The following is a 16,831-nucleotide window of genomic DNA, read 5'->3' as shown; positions in this document are numbered from 1 at the left end:
TACTGTCCAGGTCAATAGAATGCTAAGAGGTGGAGTTCAATACTCATTCCCAGTGCTTGTACCAGTACACTGATGTGTTGGATTTGGATCCCCCAAACTATGCAACATTCTGCTCTCTCCTCTAGGCCCTGCTGCTCTGAAGCTGAGGCTGTCTTAGGCTTCTGCTTAGTGTCACGGAGACTTAGGGGCTGCATTGTTCTTCTCTCAATCTTTTATGTACTGTACTCTGAAAAGAATACTTAATGTTTCTTTCTTGTGGATCATACCTTTATGTACTTTATATCCCTGATATTTCTTCTCACTTTTATATTCCCTTTTTTAGTTTAACAGGGATTGGAAGAGAATAGTTAAGCATATTTATTCAGTTTGTTATTTTGAACTGAAAGTCTGAAGTGCATCAAATTTGAAAAGATATATCATAAAAGAAAAAAAAATCTGTTCTTGGTTCTCAGTTAAATAAGAGAAAGCATATATTCTCAGAAGCAAGAGATAGAAATTGAGACAATAGATTAAGATGCATAGGACACTGGATGAGACAAGCAATAAACGTGGGTTAATTATAAATGCCATAAAAGAATTTAAAACTGCCTAAGTTTTGGCATGAACCAATATTATCACTGTAAAAAATTGAATCAGTCATGTGGAAATAAGCCTAAGAAGCAAAAATGCAGAGGAATCGTACAGAAAAAAGAATATGACAAGAGGGAAGATTACAAAAGTGGGTGGAAGATAGAGAAGGAAGCATCAACATATGAATAATTTGTTTTCCTGCAGAAAAGCCCACCATATAAGTTATGGAATGAATTTGGATTATTCTTATAACAATAAAAGTAAAAATAAAGTATTTTTTTAAAAGAAAGTATTTTTTTAATGTTTTATTTATTTATTTAATTTTTATTTATTTGTGATAGTCACACACAGAGAGAGAGAGAGAGAGAGGCAGAGACACAGGAAGAGGGAGAAGCAGGCTCCATGCACCGGGAGCCCGACGTGGGATTCGATCCCGGGTCTCCAGGATCGCGCCCTGGGCCAAAGGCAGGCGCCAAACCGTTGCACCACCCAGGGATCCCTAAAAGAAAGTATTTTAAGCAATGCAATAAACATGGGAGAAAAGAAAGAAAGAGGGAAGGAGGGAGCAAAAGAAGACAAAAGGAAGATATAGAAACTAGATCTTCAGTGAGACTCTTAGTATTAATATTCTATTAAAGCAAAACTTACATTATCAGGTTTTCAAATTATGCCCAGATTATCAGTTTTCTCTAGTTGTCATATTTATAAGTTTACTGAATATTGTTTGTTTCATTGGAAAATTATTAAAAGTATAATATATAGAATAAAAATGATCATAGTTCTAATTTCTGTCCACTCTTTCTTTGTATATATATCTGCAAGTAGGTTGAGATTAACCTGCAAATATAATTTTGTATTCTGATTTTCAGCTTTCTTCATTTTGCTGTCATAAAAACTGTTTACAATGGCTCGTGATTTTTCCATTGTGTGTATTTACCAAAACTTAATTAAGTTATTCCCCTAATGCTTTGATTTAAGAGGAAAAATGATAACATTAGCTTCCCTTAAATTAAACACCTACCTTAAGGCAGCAGTTGTTTTCTGCATCAGTAGAGGAGCTTCTGTTGAAAGTACAATGGGAACATGTATACATAAGACTAATGATTAGAGGGAAATAAAATTCTATCAGCATGAATCAATGCCCATAGAGTTAATATGATATAGTTTCCTTCAGTGATAAATGGGTAATATATGTCAGGCAAAGACAATGGTCATATAACCTTGTTTCATCAATTTGAGTAATTTACATTATTATTCATTCAAATTGTGATTTACATCTAAAATCGTATCATGGGCTATAACATGAAGAGGTCCTTTGGTAGACGAGAGCATCTAACTACAGAGATGCAAGGGAAGTGTTTCATGTAAATTAAATAAGCTAAAACATGGGGCGCCTGGATGGCTCAGTCAGTTGAGCTCTGGACTCCTGGTTTCCGCTCAGGTTAGGATCTCAGGGTCTTGAGATCAGTCCTGCCTCTGTCCTGGTGCTCAGAGGGAGTTTGCTAGAGATTCTCCAGGGTCCCTCTCCCTCTGCCCTCCTCCCCCTTGCTCCTGTGCACTCTCTCTCTCTTAAATACATACATACATATTGAAATATTGAAATAAGTGAAAACGGAAACTTATCTAATTTTCAATGAAATAATCCCAAACCCAAAGTCAACATCTGTTTGATACCTAATAAATTAATGGAAACTCAGGAGTGCATGTGATAATTGTTAACTACAGATTTCCTTTGAAATCCAATTGTAACATTTTAATGGTTATGTTCCAAATAATTTAAACCTGACAATTTAAAATGTATCATTTTCTTCTCAAAATGGTATTGCAGTTGAATAAGAGATCTAATATTGCATCTTATCATAGGCACGATATTTACCATATAGAACTGAGTCATCTATACTTGTGGTTAGAGTCCCAGTATCACTACTTTACTATTCTATGATGTATGGAGAGTCATGTGAATTTTCTGAGAAGATAGCATGATATACATAAACTGTGAAGGCATGAACACCTATATTCTATTTCAACCTTATCAACTAACAACATAGGAGATACCAGGAAAAGTCCTTAACCTCCCACAGTCACATTTTCCTCATCAGCAAAAGAGAGATAATAATTGTTAGCCTAAGGGACTGGTACTATTCCTGGAACATAGTAGATATGTACTACTAATGGTCTCAGTTTCCTAATCAGTAATTAGTCACACTGGAAGGATGAATAACAGTATTTATAATAGCTTTAAAAATGCTAATATAGTTTAATATCATTGCCATAGAAAAGCACACATATGCACACACATCCGCATTTAGAAAGGCATGCACAAAAATCACCCTGTATGGACCAGCATAGTTTCGAGCTGAATAAACAGCTCTGAATATGCAACTGAAAGTAAGAAAGACAACTGAAATGCATTCACTGAGCCATTATCAGTTATCCTTGCCTGTTACATCCATTGCCTAGATATCTTCATGATGAATAGCCATGTTAAAGGAAATTATAGATTGAGAGCAGCAAAAAGACAGTTAGATATAGTCCTTCATTTATTTTCCATTCTGTTGCCTAGACATCTACTCCTTGGAATTTCTAATGTAATATGACTTACTATTGCCACATAGCCTTCCAAATGGGGGGAAGGGAAAATTAAAGAGTGGCAAGCAACAACTGAGGTTCTATTGAAAAGTGAAAATAAAGGATTTTTTTTCTCCACTAAGTGGAAAACTTCTAAAACAAATACTGTTTAAGTCAAGATATGTCAACTCACACTCAATTTTGATTTAAAAATTCCAATTATTTAACACTTCATTAGAATTTACTTATTTTGGTTCATAGTAGCTTAGTCCAGACTTTTGACAACTGCACTCAGACTGCATGCAGTCTAGGCATGTTGTACTCAATTTATAGTATATCCTCATTTTTTACGACAAAGCCACAGAAACATGTCATGCTAATTAACTTCAAAATGCCTATAAATTTTACTTATGGTATAGGTAGTACATTTATCCTCACAATATATTTGTAAAACACATTCTCCAAATGTTCAATTCTTTGATTATCCTACTGTCCATTTAATTTCAATAATGTTAACTGTGGCCACATTGCTATTTGCGCATATTGTTCTCTCTGCTCAGAAAATTTTTTACTCATGTCTTAATCTGGCTATTTATTACATGTCCTTCAAATCTCAAGTGACATGTCCCTCTCTTAGGAAAGATGTCTATGACCTCCCTGTAAATAACAATTCTTCATCATGTATTCTTCGGTCTCATAAAACTCATTGCAATGTCATAGAAATTTGTTTTATCATTTGTTTAAAGTCTGTTTCCAACACTAAGTAGTAAGTTCTATGAAGGTAGGAACCCTGCCTGATTTAGCTGAACTGTTGTATCCCCAGAGACTGACACAAGTATGTCATAGAGTTGGTAGACATATGACAAATATTCGATAAATGAATGAACACATGAATGAATAAAATAGATATTAATCTCTGTGGAATTCAGTTTCCCTGCCAGTAAAGTAGAAATAGTGATACCCACCTCATAAAGGTTTTCTTATGATTGATCTGGCTCTAATAAATGTGAAAACATAGCAGAGCACCATGTGTAGCATATGTTAAATAAATGGCAGCACTCATCAACCTCTTCACTTGTGAAGTTCACAGCTGAATAGGTAAGGCAGGAAGTAAACAAGCTATTGCAGGTATGAGAGAGTCAGAGGGGAAGTACAGAATAAGATGCTATGGTAGTTTACAAGAGACATAATTAATCTAAGCAGCGGTGGATCTCCCTAAGAAAGGAATGAATGGTAAATGAATAAATTAATGAAAGAATAAATGAAGACAATGAATACTGGGTACCATGCTAGGTTAGAGAAATAAAGAAATAGTCATGGTCCCTATACTGAAGAGATTATAGTTTACTGATTTTTTATATTGACATTTCCTACACAAGTTATCTTCAAAATATAGTAACTAGTAGAAATATCTTCTAAATGAAATCTCACAAAGCCTACTCTTAATTTGTTTAAGTTGAGAAATACAGTGTTAAATTAGGTAGCTTATTTTGACAACGCATTGCCACACAATTCATTTATCTGATCTTCCACTCTTTTTGCTGTTGGGTAGTCACAGACTTTAACAAACTCAGCACGTTGATAGCTACATAATTCTTGGGAATGATAAAAAAAAACCTCCAGAACATCATTTTAAGGTAAAAATTTAGAGAAAATTGCCTAGTCTTGGATAGAAATTTGCCTCTATATATTATGGACTGTTTATATCCTTTATCATGCTGACTAAAAACATTTGAAGTTTCAGAAGAGCAAACCAGTAACCTTTCTTAGACTGTTGAGTATATTAGGCACAAATCCTTGCACTTAGTGCTTGATATATAATATATAGTTTTGTTTATTTTAATTAACTAGATCAATATGCATTTGTTAGATTAGAAAAAATGAACTCCTTTATTAACTCTCAATTTCCATGGAGCATTTTATTATCGTTAAAAAGGAGACAGCAAACCCCAAGTGGAGTCACTTATACTGAACCCTATGCCAGCAAACCCAGACTTGATACCTAATCAAATTATAGTTTCAATCCCTCAGGAATGTAACCTTTAACCAGTCACCCTGGACTTACCTGGTTAGCATGAGTGAGGTAATCCATCTAACAGGCTTTTCTGTTCCCCTTGGGAAGGCGACCTTGCCCCAAACAAAGCATTTTTTGCTAATATTTTCCTTGTTCTACCCCCTTTATGCCTTTAAAAACTTTTGTACAGCTTGTTGGCGCTCCTTTCTATTGCTAGATGGGATGCTGCCCAATTCATCAATTATTGAATAAGGCTATTTGATATTCAAATTTACTCCATTGAATTTTTAACACTGTAGAAAGTTGATATTCAGATGCTTTTGGGAAAGGAAAGAGGAATGTACATACCTACATGACTGAACTTGCTTCATTTGGATATTATTTAATACCAACATATCTTGTTCAGCAACACAAGAAATCCATCTGTCATGGTACCATTAGATGAAAGCTCATTTGAGGTAATTTCTGCAATTGTTGATTCTATCAAAGGTGTAAACTTTTACCCCTGACATTAAAATTGCTTCTTAGAGGAGTAGGGCAAGGGGATGCCCTTTTTATATTGACCTATATGATGAAGAAGAGTTATTTCTTAACCTATGGGAAAACATTGAAATGATTATTACGACTGTGGTTATTATTAATACTATATTTTTAAAACTGAGGTACCACTCAATGTGCATAATCACTAATTCACCACAGCTCCTTTAGAAATATAGCAAGAATATTCCCACTCCTTACCTCATCTCCTTTTCCAACCCAAGTAATATATCAAAATTAGAAACTTACTTATATTAACATAAAGCAAACTTCCATAATTCACATTAGATGCTTGAGCATTAAATTAGGTGATTCCAGAATTACATCACATTACATCACATGAGGGTACTTCCTCAAAGGGTACACTGAAAAATGATGAATGTTGAAATCCCACTCAACAAAATCTCTTAACTAAAGAGAAAAAAAGTGGTCTGAAAGTAGGTACATATCTTTAAACCTGTATATTATTATTAAACCATGAAGTAATATAATCATTTAGCACCATTTAGTCATCACCAATAGCATCATTTAGTCACCATTCCAATGTAAATACAAGCCTGGGGTCCTGGAAATATGAATGAAATGAAACATTGTTGAACTTAAAATGGAACACCAACTATAATCACATGCTAGTCAAATATATATTTTTAAAATTTTATTTGTAGGTTTTTTTTTAAATCTGAAAAATTCTCCAAGTCCAGATGAATTCATTGGTGAATTCTACCAAACATTTAAGAAATAATACCAATTTGATATAAATTCTTCCAGAAAATTGAAAAAAAAAAAGGTATACTTCCCAAGTCATTCTATGAAACTAGTGATACTGTGATACCAAAAATTTTTTACAACTTTATAGATTTTCCTCAACTTACAAGGGTTTGATTTATAATGGTTTGTACAATGGTGTGAAAGCATTATCTGTTCAATAAACACTGTACTTGAAATTTTAATTTGGATCTTTTCCTGAGCTAGTGATATGCAGTATGATATTCTTGTGATGCTGGGCAGTGAGCCACAGCTCCCAGTCAGCTCTGCAATCACAAGGATGAACAACTGATACACTTAAAACCATTTGTCCCTACACAACCATTCTGCTTTTTACTTTCAGTACAGTATTCAACAAATTACATGACATAGTTAATACTTTATTACCAAATAAGCTTTGTGTTAGGTGTGTCTGCCTGGCTCATTCAGTAGAACATGGGACTCTTGATCTCAGGATTGTGAGTTCGAGCCCCACGTTGGCCATATAGAGCTTACTCAAGAAAAATAAATAAAAATTAAAATAAAAAAATAGGCTTTGTATTAGATGACTTTCTCCAAGAGTAGGTTAATATAAGTGTTCTGATCACATTTAAGGTAGGCTAAGCTAAGCTATGATGTTCAGTAGGTTCGGTATATTAAGTGCATTTTTGACTTATATTTTCAACTTACAATGGGTTTATCAGGATGTAACTCCTATTGCAAATAGAGGATGATCTGTATACCAATATCCCTCATAAATATAGATGAAAAAATTCCTAATGAATTTTGAATAAATAAATTCAGCAATATATAAAAAGTATGTAACATTATGACTAATAGGCTTCATCCCAGGAGTGCAAATTTAATTAACACTAAAATATCTAGTATGTAATTCACCATATTAACAACAACAACAAAAAAAGACAAAGCCATAACACCATCTCAATAGATGTATAACAAGCATTTGACAGAATTCAACATCACCTGAGAGCAAAAGTGAGCATACCACGAATGGAAGGGCACCTACTCAACTTGGTGCAGAAAATCTATAATAAATCTACCACTAACATATTTAATTTTATGTAAAAGACTGAATGCTTTCTCCCAAAGGCCATTCACTAATAAAGATGTCTACTCCTATCACTTCTGCTCAAGATTTTTCTGGTAGTTCTATACAGCTTAGTAAGAAAATACAAAATTAAGGACATCTAGCTTGGAAAGGAAGCAAAACTATCTTTAATTATAGATGACATAATGGTATCTATGTAGACAATCCTATAGATGCTTCAAAAGGGCTATTAGAACCAGTTAGCGAATTTAACAACTTTTCAAGATAATCAAAATATAAAACACATTAATATATGATCACTATACCACATTTTATATAACCTTATATAACCACAATTGTTCATTATATAATCAATATTGATCTGTATAAAATCAATATACAAAAATCAATTTTATTTCAGAGGTTGAATTTTTATAATTACTATGCACCATCAAAAATATGAAATACACGGAGATGAATATCACTAAAGATATAGAAGATTTGCACATTAAAAACTATAACACATTGAGAAATTTAAAAAGACCTCAATAAATTAAGCAATACAACATAATCATGGATTGGAATACTCAAAATTGCTAAGTGCCAATTATTCCCCAAAGTGATCTAAGAATTCATTGTAAAAATCCTAGCAGTCAAAATCCTAGAACAGTTTCTATAGAAATTAACAAGGTAAATCCAAAATTTACATACAAAAGGTCTAGCAGAGCAAAACTTTGGAAACGAGGAACAAAGTTGGAGGACTTACACTATTTGATCTAAAGTCTTATACATCTATTACAATCAAGACTCTATGACGTTGGAATAAAGTTAGATATACTGTTGGAATAAACAAAAAAGTCCAGAAATAGACTCATATATAAATTATCAGTTGACTTTTGATAAAGATAGTTAGGCAATGCTATGGAGAAAAGATCATCTTTTCCACAAATGATACTGAAATAAGTGCATAGCCATATACTGAAATAAATTAATTTCTACACTTACTTCATATTGCATACAAAAAAATATCAAAATGGGTCATCGATTTAAGTGTAAGAGCTAAAACTACAACTTCTATAAGAAACACTGGAAAAAAACCTTAAGACACGTGAGTTTGGCAAAGAGTTCTACAATATGACACAATATTTTAAAAAGATTTTTTTAAAGAAATTGGACTTCATCAAAATTAAATAATTTGGCTCTTCAAAACACACCATTTAAAAAATGAAAATGCAAGCTATATAGTGAGAGAAAATACTTGCAAAATGGATATCCAACAGTTTGCATTTAGAATCTATAAAGAGCTATTAAAGTTAACTAATAATGAAACAAAGAACTTGATAAAGTATGGACAAAAGAGGTAAAAATAAAAACACTTCACCAAAAAAGACATATAAATGGCAAATAAGTATTTGACTAAAAATCCCTAAAATTAGATAGAGAAACTTACAAGGATGAGTAGCAACTGAACCTGTTGTATACTACTTATGAGGATGTAAAATGGCGCAATCACCTTGAAAACAATTTGTTTTTTTCTCTTAAAACGTTCAATATATATCTACTTGGTGATCTATTCATTCCACCCTTAGGTATTTACGCAAAAAATGAAATCATGGGTCTATAAAAAGGTATGTTCAAAAATTTTGATTATCTGCTTTATTCATAGTAGCCAAAAATTGGAAATATCCCAAGTGTCTATCAATAGGTGAAAAGATAAATACCTTATGGTATATCCATACAATAGAAAACTACTCAGTAGAAAAAAGATGAATGCAAATATGGATGAATCTCAAAATCTTCATGCTAAGTAAAAAGATCCAGACAAAAAGGAGTACATACTTGATTACATTTATATAAATTCCAAGAAAAGAAATAAAAACTAATCTATATTGTCAAATAGCAGATAAGGGGTTACCTGAGAGAGGAGAGGAGTGGGAGTGAACAGTAGGGAAGGATTATAAATTGGCATGAAAAAACTTTTAGTGGTGAAGTGTATACTCATTATCTGGACTGTGGCGATTGTTGCATGTGTATATGTATGTGTGTATGTGTGAAAATGTATCATATTATATACCCTATATATGAACAGTTTATTAGAGGCCAGCTATATTTAATAAAATTGTAAAAAGTAATCAACAATCGACTTCATCACACACAGTCTAATAAAAGAGAGAAAATTAACAAAATTATACTTACAGGCCACTAACTTCAGGCATGTCATCTTTTCCGAACTTCATTTTTCCGACCTTTAAAATGGGGAAAATAACAGTGAATCTCCATGATATTGTTAGTTGTAAAAATGATCTAAAGCATGTAAAAAGCTGATCCGTATGTCAGTTACATAGTACACTGAAATAGTAAATGCAAGCCATATAGTGAGAGAAAATACTTGCAAAACGGATATCCAACAGTTTGCATTTAGAATCTATAAAGAGCTATTAAAATTAACTAATAATGAAACAAAGAACTTGATAAAGTATGGACAAAAGAGGTAAAAATAAAAATGCTGGGCAGCCCGGGTGGCTCAGCAGTTTAGTACAACCTTCGGCCCAGGGTCTGATCCTGGAGTCCTGGGATCGAGTCCCACATTGGACTCCCTGCATGGAGCCTGCTTCTCCCTCTGCCTATGTCTCTGCCTGTTTCTCTCTCTCTCTCTGTGTCTTTCATGAATAAATAAATAAAATCTTTAAAAAAAAATGCTTCACCAAAGAAGACATATAAATGGCAAATAAGTATTTGCCTAAAAATCCCATTTCGGTGAAATGCTTGCATTTCATTTCATAGTACAATAAAATGTTATTATTAATTTAAATATGGCAAACATGCATAGGGGTCTGAAAACATAACGTGCCAAGCTGAAACTGATTCTGTAACTGCTCTAGAGTTATAAGACATGTGAATATTAATAGCCAAATAGGAACAGACTACATGTACACCTTTTACATACACAGGTGAGAAATAAAAGCTGAGATCCATGCTTATAAAGCCTGCACTCTCTAAGTAATAGATGCCCCCCTGCAGCAAAAATAACAAAAAAGAAATCTTTCTGTCTCTTTATGGCCTTTGAGTAGGAAATTCTTCCAAGGCTTGGGAAACTCGAAGCTAACAATTAACTTAAAGGAGTGAAGATTAGTTTTTGTTTTGACCCTAGAGTAATTAGTAGAAACAAATGCAAATTCTGCACAAATGGAAACCTCCTCAAGCCAACACTGTTGGGATTTCTATAACTCCCTGCTAAACATAAGCTCACAACTCATACTTAGAAAATACATGTAAAATCAAGCTACCATGAGCAGGAATCAGAAAATAAACAGCCAAATTTGAATGATAAAATTGTTTGAAAAAAAATGTAAAAGAAATAAAACACAGAAAGGAAAGATGTATATCTTTGAAAATAAAAACTCCAGTCCTCATGGACTGGTTACTTAAAGAAACAAAGATAGACGAAGAGAGATTAGAAATCACAAAGAATGTCCATTCATTCTTATCACCATAAAAACATGCTATAATAGCTTCTGTATTAAAAGAAAAAACAAAATAAACACAAATAACAACAATTTCCCACTGGTCTTACTGTTTTTGCCCTTGCTCGCCTACAGTGTTTCTTCCCTAAGGCATCAAGGGTAATCTTTCTAAAAAGTAAGTGCAGTCATATCAACCCCCTACTTAAATACCCTCCAATGCCTTCTCATTTTATTCGAAGAGAGGCCATCCTGTACCAGGGCCCTGGCTCTTTGCTACTCCTCTGACCTCATCTCATACCATTTTCCTCTGGTTTGCTCTTCTCCAGCTCCACTGATCTCTTTGCCATCTATTCTTGGATAATGTCAAACACACTCTCATCTCACTGCCCTATTTTTACATACTGTTCCCTCTGCCTGAAATGTTCTTCCCATGGCTATCCATTTGGTTCCACTCTTCACTTTCTACAGGTCTCTGGTAGTACCTTTTTAAAAATGATTTTATTTATTCATGAGAGATGCACAGAGAGAGGCAGAGACATAGGCAGAGGGATAAGCAGGCTCCCTGTGGAAAGTTTAATGTGGGACTCAATCCCAGGACCCTGGGATCATGACCTGAGCCAAAGGCAGATGCTCAACCACTGAGCTACCCAGGTGTCCTTCTGGCAGTTACTTTTTAAAGGGGGGGGCCTTCTCTGACTACTCTATGTAACATAGTACATATACATCATGGTTCCTCATGTTACTTACATACTGCTTTAAGTTTTTCATAAAGATTTTCACCCTCTGTCATATTATATTTTTAATTTTACTTTTCCATGTAAATATAATAAAATAGTAAAAATTCATATAAGGTAATTATAAGCAAGTGGTATGATATTTAATGTAATCACCATCCAAATCAAGAAATAGAACTTTGCCAATATCCCAGAAGATTCCAACTATCTCTTAGAAATCATAAGCCCATCCATCTTCCCTAAGGTAAAAAGTACATTGATGTTTTATAAAAACCTATGTTTGGCTTTTATTTAGCTTTTCCAGATGAATATGTATCTATAAATAATAGTTTAACTTTGTTTGATCTTTTATAAATCTATGCTCTATGTATTCATTTGTATCTGGCTTTTACTCTTTCAACATTATTCTAAAGATTCTAAATCTTTCAACATTATTTCATTATATAAATATAGTAAAGTTTATTGATTCATCTATACTTTATGAGCATTTATGTTACATCCAGGCTGTAGCTATAATAAATGATGCACCTACATACACTCTTATGCATGTATTTGATGCATATATGTCCACATTTCTCTAGGGCATTTACCTAGGTGTGAAATTTCCAGGCTTTTAAAACACATATTTTCAATTTTACTGGATAATACAAACTGTTTTTCAAGGTGGTATACCAGTTTATATACTTCCATATGCCATGTATGAGAATCCTTGTCATTATACATCATTATATATTTTTACTAATCCTAGATAATGTCTGGTCTTTATTAAGAATGAAGTTTTGAAGCAAGAGTTAAGAAGGTTAATCTAAAGAACATATATAAAACTGTGCCTCAACTATATTAGAGAAAACATGCAGAGCTTATACAATAATTGATGAGGCAAAAGGCCATAAAGTAAGTCCCAATAAATTTCAGAGGATCATTATGTAGACCAGGTTCTTTTATCATAATGCAGTTGAGATAAAGGTAAAGGGATAAAAGGATTAATAAAAGAGACTAAAAATTTGGGGACTTTTAAATACCTCATGGGTGAAAGAAGGAATCATAATGGAAATGGGGAAATCTTTAAATCTTAAATAATGATAAAAAATAATGATAAAATCGGATAACATAGGTTTTATCCAATGATAAAATAGGATCAGCTAGTTCAACAGCTACTTATTTAGCAGGAATAGTGAAATAGATAAACCTCTGAGAGAACAAAACAATATTTAAAATTTAAAATAAGAAAATAAAATAAAATTTAAAATATGCATAACCAAAATATAGCAGTTATTGATAAAATGATCAGATTTTATTTTTAACTCTAGGCCTATAATAGTCAAAGCTTAAACAAATGAGCAAGTTCTTTGAAAAATATTTTATTAACACACTTATATACACACACACAGACTCAAGTAGTTATACCTGTGTAATCTACAGCTATTCAAAAAATATATGTAACATGTATGTTACGTATGAGAATCAAAAAAGAGGGAACAATTTAATCCAGATAGCATAAACTTAATACCAAAACCTGACAAGGACATCCGCAGAAAGAAAAATCACGGGTCAATCTCTTAAACAAAGAAACAAAATTCTTAACTAAAAATAAGATGAAATTAGTTTGTACCCTAAGAGATCCTAGGAGTGCAAGAATAGTTTTAACATTGGAATATCAGTTGAAAGATAAATGGAGAAAAGCCAAATGATTGCACAGACTTAAAAAAGCTAAGATTCTTACATCATACCAGGTGCTTTACCATCTGAATCCATAATCTGGCTCCATCATTAATATTAAATCTGTCCTAATTACTGATGTTACTTAACATTATTGTCATTATTTAGTTATTACTGTCAATTAGTAGTATAAAATTAATAGTTCACAAATTGGTGGATTGAAATTTTATGAATACCTTGATCTCACTGATAAAAACCAATATTTGCCTTGTGAGCTACAAAAGCATATATTAATATAAAATCCTTCATTTTATTATTGATAAAATAATATTCTTTGCAGAACATCAAATTCTTAGTAATATTTTTTTCATTCTTAGGTTGAAAAGGACTTAATAGAAAGAAAAAAGAAACATCCTTAAAAATATAATATAAACCTATGTCCCCAAGTAAAATACACTTGCTAAAGATAACACTTATTTCCCAGAAAACACAGAGCGGTTTACAAGAACATCCACCTGTTACTCTATTTTCATCAACTGTTCTCTCTCTTCCTCCTCAAAAGTCTGAGTTTCTACTTTATATAAAATCACATTTAACTACATAGTGTTATGCAAATAACATAATTGTTTGGTATCTGTGAATTTTAGAAAAAAATGGATTTTGTCCTTTGAACTGGAATTACAGATTCTTTGCTCAAATAAGAAAAAATGTATTTTTAAACCAATCTTCTATAGTAGATAATATCATCTTTATAACCAACACTGTGCTTCACTCTGGTGTTGAAGTTTCATCTAAAAGATGTTCTATGCTGGTTTTGTCATAATGGTCATTTACCTTGAAGCAATTTTTAGATTTCAGCTCTGTACACAGCCTGGGAACAGGCAGATTGTAATACCTTTTCTGAGATTGGTAATGAGTATTAGAATTAAAGAAGCACGTTAGGAGGATCAATTACTTTCTTATACAGGATTTGATTTTCTTTAACTTGAACCAAACTCAACAAACCAGAACATGTGTGTATTGCTGATATCAGAAGACAAGGCCAATAGTTGTGATAAAAGCTTTCAATGTGACTATAGTAAAGGGCACATGATTTCGGGCTGTCTGGGAAACAGAATTCTCTTCCACAATAAACTACAATAGAGTTGAATATTTAAATTATAATTTCCTTGTGCCGCAAATCAAAACCATGAATAAAAACAACTCTTCCGATGACCTGAGAAAAGAGGTCAGTAAATATTACAATTTTTTGTATAAATGGCATTTAAAAGTTGAAAAATATTTCCTTCCCAAGTAATCCCCATTTCACATATGAGAAAATGGATGTTCAGTAACATAATTAACATAATACTAGTATTGCTATAATGACTAACATTTATTTTTTTTTAATTTTTATTTATTTATGATAGTCACAGAGAAAGAGAGAGAGAGAGAGAGAGAGGCAGAGACATAGGCAGAGGGAGAAGCAGGCTCCATGCACCAGGAGCCCGACATGGGATTCGATCCCGGGTCTCCAGGATCGCGCCCTGGGCCAAAGGCAGGTGCTAAACCGCTGCGCCACCCAGGGATCCCACATTTATTTTTTTTAAATTTTTATTCATTTATTTGAGAGAGAGAGCGAGAAAGAGAGCATGAGCAGGGGAAGGGATGAAGGGAGAGGGAGAAGCAGACTCCCCACTGAGCAGAAAGCCCCATGCAGGGCTCGATCCTAGGAGCCTGGGATCATGACCTGAGCCAAAGTCAGACACCTAACTGACTGAACCACCCAGGTGCCCCTAACATTTATTAAGTGAGTCCTTACTCCGTGCCTGGTAAGTATCCATAAACACCTGCACATAGCAGGTGCTAGTTTGGTTTGCCACGGTTCCATAGATTTGACCAATAAGGAAAGATCAAGTAGAAATAGATCTACTTTATTACTTACACAAAGAGCAAAAACGAAATCAGCATGGTGTCACCTTCACATGTCCCTGGATTCTCAAGATGATACAGAATCAGAGGAGCCAGATGACAAACGACTGGGGTGATGGTTCACTCTTTTATGGAAGAGCCAAATAGTTTTTTAGACTTACACCGAAGTTTGGAGTGGAGCAAAGCTGGAAAGTCCTGTGCCTCCTTAGAACTAGAGAGAAAGATGATGAACTGCCTTATAGAAGCCTTCCCCCAAGATGGGGAGCCTTCCAGAGATACAGAGCCTCCCACAAGATAGGGGACCTCCCACAAGATAGGGAGTCTCCCACAAGTAAGGGAGGCGGATGAGAAACGAACTTGTGACAGTGTTCTCAAGGATCCCATCTCACCATATTCCTGGGAGAGTTACAGAATGTTCTGCCAAAATTCAGGGCAAACTGTAGTCAAGCCTTGCCCATATGGCCTACGTGGAGACATGCAAGGTCACCAGGATGCTAGGGTTGAGCCATTCTTCTACACATGCATTACCTAGTTTAATCCTCAGAAAAAGATAATATAATTATCTCTCTTTTACCAATAAAGGCTCCAAGACCTAAAATGGTTAAATACTTATATGTCCAAGGGCACAGTTTATGACTTTGGATTTGGGGAGCTATACGTAAAAGAATACCCAATTTAGGGAGGCTTGAACACTGGAACCATTTAACTTCTGAGACTTGGTGATTCCAGAGTCAGTCTGGAAGCTTCATTAATGTCATTAGGAACCTGTATTCTAACCTTAATGCTATTCTGTCCCCTTTACTGTGTGAGCTTTTTGTCCTCAGGCTTGTTACTTCATAGTTAGAAGATGGCTGTAGCTCCAAATATCATATCACCACAGGATAGTGATCAAAGCAGAAGGAGGGAAGGTGCTGCCCAAACGAAGTCAGACTTCTACTAGCAAGGAAGGGGGAAATGGTCAGCGGGTTAGCAATGAAGGAGCAATGTCTGCCACACACAACTAATTATACTGGAATAAAACTAGAGGAGGAACTAATATTTTTGCAATTTAAGTCTACCACTGCCAAATATAACACTTGCTTCCTACATGCTTATTTGCAAGAGGAAAATCTGGTTTCTTCTATCACTCAATGAATGGATAAAACAGATTTTATTATCAACATACCTCAGCTTGTAAGTAAATCTCTTAGGTTTATCCCTGCCTAAGTCTGCCGACAGCAAAATAGATGCCCTTGGGCTCAATTGGAAAGTTCTCGTGTTTTCAGTAAGTGATCAGGATCAGGCTTTTCTTTTGCATAAAATGTCAGTGGACGTGGCCACATGGCTTCTTGTCGCAGGTGGAACGTGATTAGTTATAGTGTGTTTACCTCTGAACAGACTCCTTTAAGACAGTGTTGGCAAACTTTTCCTGTAAAGGGCCAGACAGCATTTTGGGTTTTCCAGGCCACATATAAGCTGTCACAGCTATTCAATTCTGCCCTTGTCGTATGAAAACAGCCATAGACAACACACAGACAAATGAGTATAGCTGCATTCTAAGAAAGCAGACACTGGGCTGGATTTTTCCCACAGGCCAAAGGGG

At 34.1% G+C, this 16,831-nt stretch overlaps 1 long non-coding RNA gene across 1 annotated transcript in view; it reads right to left on the bottom strand.

The window, feature by feature from the left end:
* LOC144308680 (uncharacterized) overlaps positions 1-15,512 on the bottom strand; it is a 123,967-nt gene extending 108,455 nt beyond the window's left edge. The window contains exons 1-2 of the long non-coding RNA XR_013375050.1: positions 15,263-15,512; positions 9,678-9,727 (exon numbers count right to left, since the gene is read on the bottom strand). This is a non-coding gene — a long non-coding RNA (uncharacterized LOC144308680). The remainder of the gene's footprint in view (positions 1-9,677; positions 9,728-15,262) is intronic.
* Between the last annotated feature and the right edge of the window lie 1,319 nt (positions 15,513-16,831).

This window comes from Canis aureus, chromosome X (assembly GCF_053574225.1).
Source record: "Canis aureus isolate CA01 chromosome X, VMU_Caureus_v.1.0, whole genome shotgun sequence".
In the NCBI taxonomy this organism is placed as follows: domain Eukaryota; kingdom Metazoa; phylum Chordata; class Mammalia; order Carnivora; family Canidae; genus Canis; species Canis aureus.
This window is presented reverse-complemented; position numbering and strand designations above follow the sequence as displayed.